The sequence below is a fragment of the Thermobia domestica genome, chromosome 4 (assembly GCF_964235325.1).
Source record: "Thermobia domestica chromosome 4, izTheDome1.hap1.1, whole genome shotgun sequence".
Classification (NCBI taxonomy): Eukaryota; Metazoa; Arthropoda; class Insecta; order Zygentoma; family Lepismatidae; genus Thermobia; species Thermobia domestica.
This window is the reverse complement of record NC_137457.1, coordinates 317,860,022-317,877,300: the sequence shown is the minus strand read 5'-3', so window position 1 is coordinate 317,877,300 and position 17,279 is coordinate 317,860,022. Positions and strand designations below refer to the sequence as shown.

Below are 17,279 nucleotides of genomic sequence, written 5' to 3'. Positions count from 1 at the left end.
TGCATCCAGTTTCTACTTTGTATTCCAATCTCAGAGATCGATCTTAATATTGTCCCCCCATCTGCGCCTAGGTCTTCCTAATGGTCGTTTTCCGATTGAAAGTTATTTAATACCCATAAAAACGACACAAAAAACCTGTGCGTTCTAAAATTATCGTATATTCACCTATTATCACCTATTCTGCCCAAATCTCATAGGCAGTCGGAAATTTTAATATTATAGAAATTGAACCTCCTTCCCTGTTAAAATTTGTAATTTTCAAGACGCTGAAACATATATTTTATTACTTTTAGTTAAAAGTTGAAATACCGAGTTTCACGCATTCAGCTTAAGCAAATCGTTCTTTACTTTATAAATGTTTTCTGAATAAGTAATGCGGAATTCGAACATTAAAGAAAGCGCACCCTTTGTTCTTTCCCTTTTATGTTTTGAATTTTCAAGCTTTTTTGTTGGTTTGTTTGTTTGTTTTACAGTGGAAAGTTTATAAATATGTCAAGTTTCATTTTACTAGCTTCAGAGATTTGCAAGATACTTTACTCTCTAAAAAAAAAAAAAAAAATCTTACCCCACCCTTTTTATGATACATATTTCCAAAAATTTCTTCTTATATCCTGCTTTCATAAGAAAATGATTTAAAAAAAAAATAACGACTCTACTTGTAGTAGTATATACCCAGACAGTTGCAACAGTTTCCGATTTCTTATTCGTACATTTCCCACAAGCTGTAGTTTAAAATTCACTCACTGTCAACACCTAGGTTTCAAAAAAGGTAACAAACTGAAAATATAATAATAATAATAATAATAATAATAATAATAATAATAATAATAATAATAATAATAATATAGGTATTTATGTATGTGTGTTATATGGATATATTTATTGTCTTATTGAAGCTTTCGTAATTTGGAAATGTACTTTTGGTTTACTCCTAATATGAAAAAGGCTGCTCCTCTGGAATAGTTTGCAGGCTACATCCCTAAATGACTAAGTATTGGTTTCTTCAAACGTATTGTGTTGCGTATTACTTTAGTAATGTAGCATTATTTGTTGATTTTTTTTTTTTTTTTTTTTTTTTTTGCTTATACATAATATTTATCTGTAGTGTTACCTTCCAACCTTTAAGTTTTAACTTCTATCGCTGGTCTCTTTCTAGCGTCTCTTCAGGCTCCTCTAGGAGATATTAACAATTAGGAACACTAACATATCTCTCAATAAAACTTGTAACCAGATTCAGGGTAAAGAACAATCTTTATTCAGGAATTAAATCAGAATAATTAAAGAAAAATATATGTTTCTCAAAATAGCGAAAAAATCTTTCCAGGGCTTTTTAGCTTAGGAGCCCTGTCTCTTAATTGAGTTGAGTTTAGTTTAGCGTCCCGTTGAGCAGCGAGGCTATATGAGACGTGGACCTACTGATTAACGTGGAATCCGAACCACATGAGCTCCCGCCGGGAATCGAACCCGGATCTCCCACGCCAAAGACGCGTACGCTAACCGCTTAGCCACGAAGGAGCTCTCCCCCTGTCTCTTAAGTTTGAAGCTCAAGCAAACCACATCCTATCAGTCTCTATTCAGACGTCACTGTTCAGTCATCTCCTCACAGCTCAGTCCTACCCTAATTCTATCAGGAAGGCCTGACTCCAAAGGATATCACTCAGTCCAAAGACGGTTATTCATATCAAAGAGAAAACCATCATTTACGTTTCTCTGGCCTAGCAAAAAAAAAAAAAGTACCTTAATGAAGCTTGCCTCAGAGTTTTTTTTTAATTTCCCAAAATCCTACTTTCTCCTAGCTAGAAGATTACGGGAATCATTCATCCCGATAAGCTATCACTCAAGCTTATTTCTATCTGAAACTAAATTTTCACAATTGCTACGGTCATCACTCTGGCCCAAGGAATTTCTCCCTTGCTCTAACAATCATTTAGGTTAGTTCCTCTAAAAAGCCTATTTAAAAAAAAATAGGAAAAATCTACAGCCATCAGTCAGGCCCCAGAGAACTAATTCTCCGTCATTCGGTTATCACTCAAACCGATCCCTAACAGATAGGAAAGTTAAAAAAAAAATCCAGGCGAGGCAATTTCCAAGACAACGACGGGGAGGGGCTCCCTTCGCTTATATATCCTCGAGCGAACATATCCTTTTTTTATGTTGTTTCTTATTTTCGCTAAAAAGAATCCGCAAAAAATCGTTTGAAAATCTTGTCCAACCGTCTTTACCCTCTGGAATTTTCCATTGCATGCTAGAAAAACTATATAAAAAAAACTTGAACGAATAACTTTAAGAAACTAGAAAAAACAAGAAGAAAAACACAACTCAGCACATATACAATTATAGTACAAAATTAAGCATTAAAATAATATTTCATCCTATCAACATGTATGTATATATGAATATAATTATTAATTATACTATAGAATATATACGTCTGGCCAGACTTACCTTTATAAACATTTAAACAGCATAATTATACTTCACTATTAATTTAATATTAATATATACAGTAAGGGCGAAAACTCGTCCTTACATATCAAAACACACTGCGAAATATAATAACTGTCTGCGTTCTTAATGTATATAGTCGATATTTAATGTTAACTTGTGAAGTATCTAGTGGACTTTTGCCCTAGTTAAGCAAACTTTGGTGCGCTTTTATCCTACTCTTAATAAAATACCCTCCAAAGAGTATATATATATATATATATACAGGGTGCGGCACGTAAAACCGGCCCGTCGTAATATTCTGGTATATTGTGTTTTTGGCAACACTTAAATAATCTACTTCCTACCAAGAGATGGCGTGTCGAGGTCGGGTCGACTTACGTGACCTGCAGCAGTCACGTGCAGCCGCAGCCAGTCGAAACCAGTTGAGAAAAAGGGCCTCGTTGTGATAAGCCGGGTGAGTGTCAGTGTGTGATAATGCCGTATTCGATACCCGAGCGTGTTGCCATTGTTGAAGGGTTCATTCTCACTGGATCTTTTGTGAAAACAAAGAATTTGTTTCGGGAGAAATTTCCAGGACGTTCGCCAGAACCCTCTCTCCGAGATGGATCAAGTCTTTATAGGCGCATTGCCAGGTATACAAACCCTCATAATGGATACCTTGGAATTAACATGGACCTTACACTGGATGATCAGCAACCTTTAACGGCACCAATAACGCCCCTGGATATTACGAAAGTGATAAATCACAAGAAAAACAGGGCACCAGGGTTTGATGGCATTACCTACCGCCATATTAAAGAAGGTCCTGCTATTTTACTTCATATTTTGGCAACGCTGTACAATTTTGTCCTCCGAACTGGCTACTATCCACCTGATTGGAAAGTATCGAAAGTACTTATGTTTCTGAAACCTAATAAAGATAAAACAGATCCAGCTTCTTATCGGCCCATTCAGCTCACTTCCACACTGGGGAAAATCTTTGAGCGCATTATAGTCCGGAGACTCCATAGCCATCTGTTAGTTCATGATCTGTTGCCTAAACACCAAGCAGGTTTCCGACCTGAACATAGCCTCCTCGATAACTTGTTACGTCTTAGCAACATCATCACGAACCATTATAATAGAACTGCACCCTCATGCCTTCTTCTCTTCGATCTTGAAAAGGCATTTGATCGCGTGTGGCATAATGGCCTTATATATAAGTTACACTTCTTCGATCTTCCGGCCGCATATATACGTATGGTGTACCACTTTCTTACGAATCGTCTCGCATATATCTCCATTAATAATAGTTTATCTTTTCCAATTTTTCCTTGTACTGGTGTCCCACAAGGTTCAGCCTTATCACCTTTATTATATATATTGTATGTTAGTGACCTGCCCGTGATGCCTGAGCCTATTTACACCTTCACATTTGCAGATGATACTGCACTGCTGGCTTGTTGCAAAACTATGCACCAAATCAACATTTCTCTGCAAAAAGCTATAGATGCTTTTAGCAACTGGTGCAATCGATGGAAGTTAAAATTGAATTGTACTAAAACACAAGCCCTGGTAATACTTCCAAATAAGAGACGCAGTCGAGTACGCCGCAATCCATCCTTACTCGCTATTAACGTAGAAGGTGTACCTATCCACCCCAGCACTACTGTTAAATACCTGGGGGTAGTTTTTGATGCCAAATTATCTTGGAAACCTCACCTTCTATCTATTAAAGAGAAAGCACAAAACCGATTAAATCTATTGAAACGCCTGGTTGGTACTACCTGGGGCCTGCACGCGGATACCGTCCTAAACACCTACAAGGTATTCCTTCGCCCATGTCTCACTCATGGTTACACCGCCTGGGTAAGTGCGAATGATGATTTCTACGAGCGCCTACGTATTATAGAACGCCACGCTTTGCGACTCGCATTTCGAATAAGCTTGCCTAGTCCCACACGTCTCTTATACGAAAGAATCACATTTCCGCATATCACACGCCATCTGGAAGATCTTCGCTCCCGCTACGTAGATAAGAAATGGAGAACCCAGCACCATACGCTTATGGACACTATATATCTTGATAGTAACTTTTCCACCTCGCCTAAGTATTACTATCCTCCACTGCGGCATCTACTCTCCATCTATGGCCAGAAACATCCGGAGCACCCTGACCATCATTTCTTCGCTACCTATCATCCATCAGAATTCAATCCGCACATATACCCATCGTTTGCACAGTGAGTTTCCTTCTAACAAGGGCTTCCCCCATGTCTATCATCAGTGTTGAGTAGCCCCAACACAGAAGATAAGCTCATTTGTGAATACTAACACTTCCCTGTGTACTGTGGCGTCCATGCACTTCATCTCATCATTCGCTCCGCTCTTCAAATAAGCATACCTTTAATTATTTCAACCAAACATTGACCGCTGTCTGTCTTAAGCACTTACATCTCAACCTTCCCCATCCATATCTGTGTTTCTTGTCTCATATCACATGTTTCACAACAATAATAATTCACCTGTGTATAAATAAAGTGACTTTCTTTATTATTGTTGTAGCCAAATCTCATAGACCATATATGTGTATCAATCATAACCAATGTTTACCATATATATCACTCCCGAAGAGACGACGTTATCGTCTGCGGTTTAACAGTGTAAAAAAAAAAAAAAAAAAAAAAAAATCCAGGACGTTCTGTGCTAGCAAAAAGCACCATTCAGGAATTGATTGAAAAATGGCGGCGTACAGGATCGGTTCAAAATGCTCCCAGGAACAGACGACCATTTGTCTGCACACCTCAATTAAAGATGCAGGTGGAGGAGATAATGACAAGAAGTCCTCGAAAGTCAACCAGGAGTCATATTCAATACATTACATTTCATTTATGTGTTGTAGTTAATCATATTCAATACATTACATTTCATTTCATGTGTTCACTTTACGGGCCGGTTTTACGTGCCGCACCCTATATATATATATATATATATATATATATATATATATATATTGCAATTCTGAATACTTGCTGAATTCTGAATCCCTGAAACAGATAATTTTAGTAGTACAAATATAGCTGTTGCCGTTGGAATTAGATACGTTCGTAACATTATTGCCAAATAGTTACTGCATCGTCGCAATTTCGTGGTGGTGGTGGTGGCGAATTTCAGAACTAAAGCAGGTGAATGAAAAGAGCACAAGACCTAAATGGGCACAAGTCCTAAACGGCACAAGAGCTAAAAATCATTTCGCGGCACAAGACCTAAACGGCACGACTCCTAACGGCATTAGTCCTAAAAGGCACAAGACTAGTGCCTATATTTTTAGGACTTCTGCCGTTTAGGACTTATGAATGTTACCCGGTGGTAACAACGGTAAACGGCCTACTGCATATGAACCAGTGGTGCCTAGCCCCCCTCATGTCCATGACGCACCCCCCCCCCCTCAATTGTCTATCCGTAGGTGTTCTTCCATGAAAAAAAAATCTTTTCGATTAATTTTTACACCTCTCAAACATATTTATATAGATTTTTAACCCCCCAAATATTTCAATGACGCAGTTTGCGTCATAGCCCCCCCCCCTTGTGGGCACCCCTGCATGAACCAAGATCATTGAAGATCCAAATATTAGTTCGACAAAGATTATTTATAAAAGCCGACTCCTATATCCCTTTAATGTAATTTGTGAATTCATATCGCACACATTTCGGGGATACATTGGTCGAATTTGAATTCAGCGTGAAGAATTGTCAAAAAAAAAAAAAAAAAAAAGTATGGAAAGCATGTATGCATCTTTTCGTATTTCCTTGAGCATGCAATTCCCTTTCCTCCTCTGCTCAAACTTTATTAAAACGCACAGAAACAGTGTCAGTTATTAAACATGTACGGAAATGGGAAAACTCTTATCAATATCAAAATACGTCATGTCATCGCCCATGCCACTTTTACGCATCTGGGAAGGATTTTGACTTGTACGGATCTGAGAGGTAATCAATGAAGGATGACAGATCATGATAATAGGCAAAGAAGAAATAGCATGCTTGGTCATCTTATTCGGCCGATTGGATCACTGTGTTGATAGAGAGTAGAGTTGCCAACTGGCAGGTTTTTTCCCCGGCGTGGCCGGAAATATTGCTGTTATTTTGATTAAAGCAGGTGACCGGTACAAACTTCTTATCGGCCCCTTTATGATCGTTTTTTCTTTCCACATTTGTATTTAGTTCGAAGCAATTTCATCTAGTTCGAAGTATAGTTTTAAAAAGTAACTTTCACTCTGTAAATACAAAACTGTCACCTTTCACCATCTATCAACGATTAATACATTTTGTTCATCAGTTTAGATAAATTTTAAAGAGATGACAGGGGCTGTATCAGGGAAAATTTGACATTTACTTGTAAGAAATTTTATACATTTAGTGAGAGTTAAAAAGGACTTCTTAAAGCAATTTCCTGTAGTTTAAAGAATAAATTTCATTTTCCAAATCCAAAATCGTCACGTAAAGATTAATATACTTTTGTTCATGTGTTTCGATAATTTTAAAGAAATGGCGGTTACTGGTAAATACAATAAAATGATCAATAGGGACTTCAGTTTCTTATATTTAGCATAATGTATCTATTAAGCTAATTAATAAATGCACTAAGGAAAAGCACAATACAGGTACCAATGCACTTTTGTTCACGATAGTACATTTCCTTCCCATGGATGGGTCCGAACAGAGATACTTCACACTTAGACCTATATCATACGGAATTTTGAGAGGATGCCGCTCTTTTTTTAATTTTTCAGAGTTGGCAACCCTGATAGAGGGAAAGGCAGAAGGAAAATCAGGAAGAGGAAGACCAAGGATAGAATATGTTTTTTTATCATTTTAGTTTGACGGTGCAGCTTAGAGGAAGGGGAGGGGGAGATACTTAAAAATGATCAAAAATGACCGGTATTATTGCGAAATTCACATTTTCAAGGTCGCTGAGATGAACAGTATCACTTCCGATGTCGTTTAAATCCAAAATCAACCCTGCAACTTTGGGGAGAGGGAGGGGAATATATGTATATATGATCGAAAATGACCGGCAAGCCAAAAAAATCGTCTATCAGAGAGAGCTTGAGTAAGAGTAAAAAGTCATTCACTAACGGAACATTCTACTAATTTTTATTTTAACCCAGTTTAGCGGGTGGGGGCGCGGTGGCTCAGTGGTAGAGCGTTTACCTCCGGTGCTTGGGGTCCCTGGTTCGATCCCAGCTCGCGCCGTGTGGACTTTGTGGTGGACAAACACCGTGCTCGTGGGTTTTTTCGGGGTTCTCCCGTTTCCTCTCACTTTCTTCATTCCACCATTTCACTCATCTCTCATTATCACCGTCTCCTTTAGCCTAACCGGCATAATCGTGGGACGTAAAACTTAAAGATTTCATTTTATTTTTTCCAGTTTAGCGGGTAACTGACGCTAGTACCTAGATATAAATATTTCTTTATTACGTTTGTAATAATCCAAGAAAAGTATTAAATACTGATTTTGAGCCATTTATTGATTGTGCAAGAGGTGGAACTCTACAACATCTATAAAAAATATTTCGGTATTTCGTGTCAGGGGCGTCATTTAGGACGGGCAGGAGGGGCAATTGCTCCCCCCACCTCCCAAGAGTTTGAGAAATACATATACTGTAATCGATCGCCTACTATAGTCCAGAAGGTATAACATCATTGACTTTTTTGTTTGTTTGTAGAAGCGTCACATAAGTGGCGCTAAAGAACGTTGCCACTGTCTTAAAAAAGACTTATCGGCAATTTACAAAGGTAATTAAACGTGTAAAATGTAATGATTTGATTAGTGGAAAAATGATAAAAAGTAATAAGATGAGTACAAAGGTATATGACATGTACAAAGTAAGAAGTATGATAAAGTAAAAAGTACGTGAAAAAAAAGTAATGTCACAATCGGGAAAAAGTCAAATCAGGAGAGAAATATCACACAATAGGGTAATGGTCAAAATCGGGAGAGAAGTTCGAACAGTTAAAGAGGGCTGAAGGCCAAGATGGACAGGGCAAAAGGTAAAGAAAAGTGGGAGTGTAAAATGAATGGAAAAAAGTGTTGAAAAGAGAAGGGAATGTATGAACATGTAAATGGAAAAAAGAGTGTAAGTGTAATGTATATATATAGAAAGGCCCACTCAACTCTCGTCCTCACAGAGCACACAAAACACGTTGCACACGCTGTAACACCGTTGCCAACCTCGGAGAACAAAATTATCGATTTTCGTTCTTAAAATTATCGTATATTACAAAAAATTATCGTATATTCGTTACAGGCGTGATAATTGTATAAACAAGTATAATACTACTAATAATAGCAATAATATATAATAAACTTATATAGTAATCTTCAGCTTCGAACTCCACATCGGTGTCACTATCCTTATCATACTTAATTACCCAAAGTAATTACGCGATTCGTAATTTCACTTGCCACAGAACGATTCTAACTTCTTTGTTTCTCACATCCAAACAAAGGCCCTAACATTCACGTGAGCGAATAATAGAGCCATCCATCATGAACAAACAATATTGCCACCTCCACGTAAATGTGATGGATGCAGGAATGCAGGGTTACCAATTCTCAAATCGTTATTGATTTATTTTGGCGAGAATGACTGTTAAAATGTGTTTTATAATTCTTTAATGCACACCTACAATTTATTTGCACATTCAAAAACTGCTAAAAAGTTTACGTTCTAAAATTATCGAATATTGACCTATTATCGCAAGGGCATTATCGTATATCGTACTAAGGCTTAAATTATCGTGTATCGTGATAAATTATTGTATGGTTGGCAACCCTGCGCTGTAACGGCCACTGAGGAACTCCCCATCGTTGACTTCCCGCGCTTGGATCTGCTCGTCACTGGAGGGTGTGGTAAGAGGGTAGCTAATCGCCACCAACCGTCTACTGCGTTCAATTGTCAGCGAGCCATGAATAACCAAACTGGCCACTCCCCATAAACGTCACTATAACTTTTCGCGTGAAGCCAAAGACGTTATACCTTCCGTACTATAATATACTAGTACAAAACATGAAAGTCTTATGTCGGTGGTTTTCTTGACCCTCTCAAGCAAAGTCTGAAATGACGCCCCTGTTTCGTGCATAATCATTCTATATAATGTATCAATATTTCAGTTGGTATTAGGCCTATTTATTGAGCAGCCCACAGAAGACTCAAGAGACTGTTTCGCTTCGAAGATCGAAAAAGAGAAAAATACTATTTTATGGAAAACAAAAAATATAAAATGGAACGAACTGATACAAACAAAGAGGTTATGAAGAAAATAACAAATGAATGCTGTTTGTGACCAAGGATGTTATAAAATAGAGGATCTGCCCATACGTATCTTCATCATATGAATTCAATGAAGCTAAAAAAAAAGAACCGAACATCGTCTAAACTGGCACGTCTGATTGGCTACTTTCGTTTCCGCCATGATTGTTGGCTCGAAACATTGCGATCTTATTGGCGTGGAGTGGGAAGAGTGGGTGTGGCGAAGCTGTGACGTATGGCTTCACGATTTTCTTGTATGGGCAGATCCTCTATTTTATAACATCCTTGTTTGTGACAGTGGTGGCGATTGGACATGAAAAGTCGAGGGGGGGGGTAAGACATGATCTGAATATTTGTATATCAATGTTAGTTTTCCTGGTTGTTTCTAATATTTTGTTTGACGAAAGATTGTATAACTAAACGGCATGACAAACATCTTGGCATTTGAAGGCGGCGCTCCAAGTTCCCTTTAAATGCTGCTAGCAAATGAGAGGCCAGCGGTATTGCCACGTTTATTTTGTACACGTCCATGTCTATCCCCTGGCACCTGATCGCGCTGTAGTTTGTCTGCTTAGCCATAGCCACACTCCTTTACCACTTGGCTACGTCGCGCCAGAGCTTGCGTTTTATTCGTTTAGCTGAAATGCCATGATGTTTGTTAGGCTTTAACACTATCTAGTTCGGTTCTTTTTCGGTTAAAATACCATATATCTTAGGGCGCAAAATTTCAAAGTCAGACTCACTCGCTAATCCAAAAATGATGGTCGCTAGTATCTCTCACGTACAAATGAGAGGCCCTCCCCCGACCTTTCGTTTGACAAAGAAAGATTTCACGTTCCGTGTTTTTTCTCACTCATTGACAATTATTTTCGTGTGAAACAGAAACTGCGTAGCACTGTCAGTTTAGGCAGAAACCATTCTTACTGAACACTGGTCGCCAGCTCTAAATTTCTAGTCGTCAGTGGCGACCTGGCGACAGGAAATTTTGCGCCCTGCCATATATTGTATTTCATACTTTATTAAGTAAATTGACAAGAGCAACGCAAGTAGGTACTAGCCCTTTATACTCAAACAACGAAGGTGTAAAATTTGATTTCTTGCTCATGAACATATTAAAATTCTGTCTGGAAAATTATGTGATCAGATTATAATTACAGTGGAACCTGGATAATTCGAACTTCTGTAATTCGAAAACTTCTTTATTTCGAATTTTTCTCTTGATCCCTAGAATTTTATATACAAACAATGCTTTAAAAAATCATGGTTAGTTCGCATTATAATCTGGATAATTCGAAGTTTTTGCCGTGTAAATCTAAAAGGAGGTCAAGTCATCGGGTCGGATTTTCCAAGAAACGGATGAAGATACGTACTGTAGCAGGCTTTCCACCCCGCCCGCAGACCACTCAGCTTGAAGGTCATCGCACCCACCCTGGCCGAGGCAGCGAAGCACATCACGCAACTCAGGCGGTTTTTGGAAATCAAAAAGGAAGTAAGTGATGAACTATTCCGTTCCTTGAATTTGTTAGATTCGTTTGTAAAGACCGAGAGACTAAATTCTAGGAAGCAAGCAAAGATCTCAGCATTTTATGAAAAATGTTGATTTTTTGAGTCTCATGACAGTCATTTGTCTATTTATACAATAATATTCTTTTCTGTTTGTATGATTTTTTCCATGTTCATGCATAATACAGTGCTAGTGTATGTACGTACGTATTACAGTACAGTATTTTACTTCATATTGTATTAACCTATGTTTTTTCTAGTTTTACAATGAGTGTATGGTACTTAAAACACTTATTATTAGCTCCAATAATGGTCTTTATGTTAAAACCTGAAGTTTGATTGTTTATTTCAACCATTTACAAAAACTTTTCTAATTCGAATTTTTGGAAAATTCGAATTTTTCTACTGGTCTCTTCAGGTTCGAATTATCCAGGTTCCACTGTATTTAATAAATTTGCAAAACAAATAAATAAAAAGGATAATATTAATCATAGTAATGAATAATGAGCATTAGCGTGAGCGTGAGCATAAGCATGAGCATTTCAGATTTTGCTTGGGGGGGGGGCAAGACCCCTTGATATAAGTAAATGTTAGTGTTTTTCACTGATTTATTACTGTTCTATTGATAAAATCTATATAAATCTCAAACTCAGGGGGGGCAATTTTCCCTCCCTGCCCCCCTAAGTGACGCCTATGATAATGAGGCTTGTTTTGCAGAAGTTATATTGAAACTGGGAATTAATGAATAACTTATACTTTTAATTCCACACATGCCATTAAATGAATGCTTTTAGTCTTAGAAAATGAAATACAGTAAGTACTGCAAGCATATGCTATGATATTTTAAAAAATACGCAATTGCATTATTAATTGCTTTGGATTGCAATTAAAACTCAATTCCTGTAGCTTTCTTAACTCACGGAAAGACAAATAACCAATACGTACTCACGCAACGGCAAATATTATATGGTACCATTTTTTTTTTCTATGAACCAGTAATACATACAGAAACTTTACATTTCCAGATGAAATTATATACATTAATGGGTCAGTTCGAAAAAGTGGGGGCAACTCCCTCCTCTTAATCCCTCCCCCTAATCGCCGCCCCTGGTTTGTGAAGAGTTTTCCTTTCCGGTACATACATCTATAATGGCAATTTTCTTAATAGTGGAAAACAGGGTAACTGAGGTTGGTAACACTAGCACCTACGTAGGGGCTGCATTTTCCCTCTGCGTGACGTAAGCAGTTCCAGAGACAATCTACTCCTGATGGCTCTTTTTTTTTGCAAGACAACCATCATTGTATTGCGTATTTTCATCCTTTTTTTTTTCATACATTTACCACTGTATTACAATGTATCTGAACTGGAGATGTCATTCATAATTATATAAAAATACAAAAGTAAAAGAAAGAGTAGTAAGTAATGTAAATTACAATTAATAATGTTTAAATAATGAGGTAGTTAGGGTTTTCGAGTATTTATCCTCGGTAGCCAAGTATCTCTGCCTGTCATATATCTAATTAATCTAAGGATAAAGTCAATCAATAGATTAGTGTTTCTTTTCTTCTACAACAAGCAAGGCTTTAATTTCATGAACTAAAAGACAAAAGATACAAAATGAATTTCTATTATTTACTCGGAAAAAACAATTCACTTAGCCTGGAGCCTATACAAATATGACAACCTTTGATATACAAAAGTGAAAAATATTACTTACTTTAACAATAGTATGGTAATTGTCCACCCATGTTGTCCAGCTATCGTTGGATTAAGGCTTGAATGAATACTAGATGAGATACTGGTTCATTTCTGGATTTCTCCCTTACCTTTTTACAGAGGTGGATCCAGGGGGGGGGGCGATCGCTTCCCCCCCCCCCTTCCAGAAGTGGAAACTTTCTTATTTGATATATATATAAATAAAACCCATCCGAGAGTTTGAAGCTATTAAAAGTAGCTAGCTCTAAGTAGCAGTATGATACCCCCCCCCGAAGTCGGTCCTGGATCCGCCCCTGCCTTTTTAGGCCTATAACCAATAACTTTCCTCATTTAGACCCTGAAGTTCTCCATAACAGCTTTGTTTGATCTTCTAATTACTCTTCACGTTATGGGACTGCCGAAGAACCTCATTAGTTCACGATAAATGTTAGTTCGTCAAAATTCCTTTTTTTTTTTCCTAATTAAGTATTATCTTATACATATATTTTCTTTTTCATATAATTGCTAGTTCTAACAATAGAAAACAATATTGGTTATTTTACAGAATAAATATGATGAAAGAATTAAAAAAAAAACGTCTTATAATTTCATTACAATAATTATGTCTTACGTTATGCATTTTACCCTTACCAGCGTTTAATAACCCCTGTGTCGCGAATACATGCCAGATACGTATGTCACGAGATTTTTAATGTCTTCTAAAATCTTCCGCAAAGAAATTCTCTTTGGAAGAAAAGAAAAATTATCGCCAATCGACTTGATTTCACACTTGTCTTCCAAGTTTAAGAGTCTTCATCCCGGTGAAATTAAAATACCGATAATTTTACAGTAATTATGTGATATCTTCAAATAGATAAAAAGATAATCGAAATGTGGAACAAGAGCGCCCTAGACAATATTATTTTACATGAGAAACCGTTATCACGACTCACTTATCTGCTTTCGATTTCGAGCCATTTTGAAAATCGGCATTTATTTTCGCGTTTCTAAACAGCTGAAAACGGAAAGCCACTAGGTGACTTGTGATAACGGCACCTCACGCAAAATAATATTGTCTAGGGCGCTCTTGTTCCATATTTCAATTTTTTTTTTTTTATCTATTTGAAGATATCACAAAATTACTGTAAAATTAGCGGTATTTTAATTTCGCCGGGATGAAGACTCTTAAAGCTGGAAAGTTCGTTTTGAACGCAGATACAGATGTAGAACATAAAAACTAGGGGTGCAAGCCAGAGCCCAGACTACAGGGGTATTATAGGTATATTATGAGTTTACTATAAAGTTTCAAAAAAATATAAATAATACCTTCAATTATTTTTGTTACTTAAAAACCGGGGGGGGGGGGGGCTAGGTTCTCCCGGGCTCTTGAACTCATTCGTGGCTAAGTGGTTGGCGTTCGCGCCTTTGTCGTGGGAGTCCCGGGTTCAATCCCCGGCGGGAGCTCATGTGGTTCGGATTCCACGTTAACCAGAAGGTCCATGTCTCATATAGCCTCGCTGCTGAACGGGACGTTAAACTCAAAATCAAAAAAATGAAATGAAATCTTTAAGTTTTACGTCCCATGGTTATGCCGGGTAGGCTAAAGGAGACGGTGATAATGAGAAAAGAGTGAAATGGTGGAATGAAGAAAGTGGGAGGAAACGGGAGAACCCCGAGAAAACCCACGAGCACGAGGTTTGTTCACCACAAAGTCCACACGGCGCGAGCTGGGATCGAACCAGGGACCCCAAGCACCGGGGGTGAACGCTCTACCACTGAGCCACCGCGCCCCCCAGAACTCAAAATCAACTCAACTGTTCATTTCTCTTCAGAAACAAACACTAGACATGAAAGTGTGTTTGCCAAAAGTTCGTCCACGCTGTAGATATGCTTTGCAACAAAACGCCAGGGACAAATAGGCCTATCTCACTAGTTTTAAGTTTGATATCTCCTTATATTTCTGATGATAATACTTCTTTCTCATATTCCTTGTTTTAAGAGTCATAAGTTTCTTTTATGTTAATATGTTTGTATCAAGTCTACAATATCTACAAGTAATTTGCTTGTGAAGTTTGTATCTCATACTCGGGTTATAGTTAAGGAGACGTACTTCCCATTTAGGGAAGGACGAGAAACGCCATACTTTCAGGAATTATTCATTGACTATCTAGGATGTTAAAAAGTAGGTAATAGACTGAGTTCTTGCCCTTGTATTTAGGGTGTTTAGGTAGTGCAACAGTAAGATGTATCCTCGTGCACGGGAGATGAGAAGTAGCTGTTCTTAACTATTACCCATACTCGTTCCATACTTTTAAAAGAATGTATTCCATGTATTTTTGTTTGCTTTTTCTTTTTTTTCCCTTTGTTTTTGTGCATCTAGGAAAAATAATCGCATGCAGATAGGGATGCGCTTGAGTCGAGTCGAGACACAATTTTCCTGACAAAATTCGAGTCGAGACACAGCTCTTCCAATAGAAAAAAAATATTTTTCGAGTCGAGACATCACTTTTACAACACATTTTCGAGACGAGACAGTCTCAAATCTTGTCTCGTGCGCATCCCTACATGCAGGGGTGTCGCGAAAGTTTGTTATGTTCTTTCGTGTACTCCAAAGGGGAAAAAAGGTTGAGAAACGCTATTCTAGACTTATTCATTGAAAAAAAAGTATATTTAACAAGAATTTTCGGAAAACCAAAACTGAATCAAAAGATTGCGATCCTGTCCAATAATTAGTTTTTGGATCAGGGGCCACAAAATTTTTGAGCGGCCCCTCAATCAAGTTTTCGTATTTTCTACGGAATAAGCACATCATACTGAGTTAAGTGATAGCACAGAGAAAATAACAAGATATGTGGTGATAGTTTGGATTTGGCTACACTATACATTATGTAGTTCTCGAGATATAAGGCCTACAAGAAAATTTTTGTTGAAATATATTGGAAAATAAAATGAAATATTTTGAGTTTTGCGTCCCACGGTTATGCCGGTTAGGCTAAAGAAGACGGTGTTGATGAGTAATGAATGAAATGGTGGAATTAAGAAAGTGGGAGGAAACGGGAGAATCCCGAGAAAACCCACGCACACGGTGTTTGTGCACCACAAAGTTCAGCGAGGGCTGAGATCGAACCCGGGACCCCAAGCACCAGAGGTGAACGCTCTACCACTGAGCCACCGCGGCCCCGAAAATAAATACATCCAAAAAGAAAGAAAAATATGTTTAAAGCTTACCTGATATTCGTATCTTTTACGTAATCCGAACAATAAACATTACTTTCCACTTGTATTAAGGAACTGTCTCACTCATAACTTACAAAGTTATTACATCGTAAACACGTTAAAAGTTATTTCTTTGTCACCGGCTTAATGCTTCCAAAGCGTATAGTAAAATAATCAACACAGTACAGTATTACTACAAGTATAAAAGTATTTAAAAGGAGATAATGAAATAAAACTTTGACAAATGAAGTATTTCCTGTAGCTGTGCGTTGAACGAACACTTCTGACTACGCACCATGCGTGCCTTCGCGTTCCTCTGGTTGCTTGGGGTTGCTTCCCTTACAAAAGCTACCAGGGGGCGTGGCTTTACGCTGAGTGCATGTTGCTCCCTCAAACAATTTTACAAAAAACACTAAACCTTGACCTATTTAACAATCTTTCCACGTGGCGAACTGGCACTGGCCCGGGGAGTACGTGTTGTTTGCCACGAGTCGATTTTGATAGTTTCTCACAGCAGTGATGCCAGTTGGCGGGAAATTCTGAGCACTGACGGGAATGCGGGAATTTTTCTTTAAAATAGGCTGAATACGGGAAATTCTGGAATTCTATAGTTTCTCACAGCAGTGATGCCAGTTGGCGGGAAATTCTGAGCACTGACGGGAATGTGGGATTTTTTTCTTTAAAATAGGCTGAAAACGGGAAATTCTGGAATTCTCAACTTTTCTAGGCGTACAACAACTTAGCCTGCAACATTGAGCTCTTTCTTGGTAAAAGTGGGGAGGAATGCGGGTGCACGCCGTCCCCCACCTCGAAAAAATATATACAACGTCCCCCCAGTTCCTAAAAAAATTACAATGGGCAAAGATAGGCAGGGGGAACGGCGTGACGTCATGCCGCTACCTACCGTCCCCACACCTTTCCGGATCCTCATTTACTCCTGGGTAAAAGCAGAGCTAAAAGTGAGGGGGACGCAGGTGGATGTCGTCTCTCCCCTTGCAGAAAATATCTGTGGCATCCCCCGCTTCTAAAAATTACAATGGGGAAAGATAGGTACAGGGGACGACTTAACGTAATGCATCCCCCTACCTTCTCAGATCTACTTTATCCCTGGGTAAAAGTGA

The 17,279-nt window shown here is 38.2% G+C and overlaps 1 protein-coding gene across 2 annotated transcripts in view; it reads right to left on the bottom strand.

Moving 5' to 3' along the window:
• LOC145684352 (phospholipid scramblase 2-like) overlaps window positions 1–16,649 on the bottom strand; it is a 123,335-nt gene extending 106,686 nt beyond the window's left edge. Inside the window, exon 1 of one of the 2 annotated variants that reach the window (XR_014131278.1) lies at window positions 16,171–16,649. The gene's annotated coding sequence lies outside the window, so the exon portion shown is untranslated. The remainder of the gene's footprint in view (window positions 1–16,170) is intronic. The other variant, XM_081756573.1, reaches the window with a different exon arrangement.
• Between the last annotated feature and the right edge of the window lie 630 nt (window positions 16,650–17,279).